The following is a 576-nucleotide window of genomic DNA, read 5'->3' on the forward strand; positions in this document are numbered from 1 at the left end:
GGCCTAATAACACAGTGCAGGAATACAATATGGTGCTTTACAGTCGGGGAGATTGGAAAAGGAATAAGACTGCAATTATCAGTGAAGAGGACCGATGTCATCAGACCACATTATGGGAATTACTCCACATTATGGTCTCCACATTATGGTCTTCATATTATGGTCTCCACATTATGGTCTTCACATTATGGTCTTCACATTATGGTCTTCTCATTATGGTCTCCACATTATGGTCTCCACATTATGGTCTCCACATTATGGTCTTCTCATCAGAATTTGACCGTGTGTGTGTGTATACTGTGTGGTCTTTTATAGAGGAGATATTTGATCTTAAGGACATTGTGCTGTTATTGATGCATGCTGACTGATAACTTTGGAAGTGAAAGCCATATAACAACATTTAATCCACAAAAACTGAAGGGACCATACTTATGATTTTGTATGTTAGCGGCTAACAAGAACGGGTTTAAACCTGAAGGGGCCATACTTCTGACTTAGCATGTTAGCAGCTAACAAGCGCGGGTATAAACCTGAAGGGGCCATACTAATGATTTAGCATGTTAGCGGCTAACAAGC

The sequence above is a fragment of the Salvelinus sp. IW2-2015 genome, unplaced genomic scaffold (genome assembly GCF_002910315.2).
Source record: "Salvelinus sp. IW2-2015 unplaced genomic scaffold, ASM291031v2 Un_scaffold5049, whole genome shotgun sequence".
In the NCBI taxonomy this organism is placed as follows: Eukaryota; Metazoa; Chordata; class Actinopteri; order Salmoniformes; family Salmonidae; genus Salvelinus; species Salvelinus sp. IW2-2015.